This window comes from Lentinus tigrinus (genome assembly GCF_003813185.1).
Source record: "Lentinus tigrinus ALCF2SS1-7 unplaced genomic scaffold L226scaffold_88, whole genome shotgun sequence".
NCBI lineage: Eukaryota > Fungi > Basidiomycota > Agaricomycetes > Polyporales > Polyporaceae > Lentinus > Lentinus tigrinus.
The window spans coordinates 14199-15498 of record NW_027137997.1 but is presented as its reverse complement, the minus strand read 5'-3'; positions in this window follow the sequence as shown (position 1 = coordinate 15498).

Below are 1300 nucleotides of genomic sequence, written 5' to 3'. Positions count from 1 at the left end.
CTGAGTAGTCGAGTGGGTAAACGAGATATCAGAACTGAAGAACTATGCGACTGTAAGGTAGGGTTTATATACGGAAGTCCGAATGTCCGATAGGAGTCCGACAGGAGTAGAGACAGGAGGCGGACTGCGGAGATGATGGAGCGGAAGCAAATAAACTGGACTAGTAAGCATAGGCGGCGGATACACTGCGGAGATGACGGAGCGGAAGCAAATGAACTGGCTAGTAAGTGTAGGCAGCGGATACTGATGTCATAATACGACCAGATGACAGAGCGGGGGTCGGAGGTGATCAGAGTCCAGGCGGAAGTCCGGATAAGGCAGGAGGGAAAGGAGCAGGGGTGGTGACGTATTAGCCGGGAAAGGGGCGGAGTTCAGGGGTAGTCGGGTCGGGGTTGTGTCGGAGGGGCGGCAGGGCGGACTTGGGCACGGGATGTGACAGACACCGCCAATGATCCCGCCCATCATCGCCGGTAAGGTCTTCTTCCTGTACCGATTTGTTTGCAAGAGATGCTGTGTTCCGAATGAGGGAACGTACGCAGCGGTGGTGGACACGACACTTGCAGTGGGGAATGACTTCGATGTGAACACTATCATGCTTGTGCAGAGCTCAAAAGTCATGAAAGTCTTACCATTGAACACGATCGTTGGAATCCCAGTGCAGAACATCGATAGACTCATGATCGTGGTTGTAACGGGAGCAGCGGTAGGTACATTGTCCGCTGCTGATTGAGCAGCCGCTTGCTGTACACCAGTGATACTGAACCATGCTTGTCAGCGTACAGCTGAACGCAAGACATAAGATACTCGCCTCACTGTAGCCATTGGATCGCCGCAAGCCGTGCTCCCGTTTGCCCCCGTGTTCTCATTCGGGCCGGTGTTGCCAATTCCCTGACTCCCATTGCCCGTTGTCATTTCGGGTGCTTGCATTGTTCATAGTCCCGGGACTAGACCCTGCTGTCTCCGGTGTTCCACTACCTCCGTTGTAGAGTATCAATTCATCAGATGCATCTAAAATGGAGGCATACTGATAAGCCGATGCATCCTATCCGTCTGGATACACATCAGGAAAAACCAGAATCTCAGGAGCCTCACCTCAGAGCTCCTGAGAGTCGCGAGAGTCGAGAGACGTCCTGCATAGCCACTGAGCGGTCGGTAGACCTCCATAGACGCACGGGTGAAGTTGGCATTTCGAACATGTGGTTTTTCACCTGTGCCTCCCACGCTACCTGTCTAACAAGCCTCGTCCGATCAGGCGCCCTGCGCCGCCTAATCAGCCGTCTTTCCAGCTGGGTCCCGTACA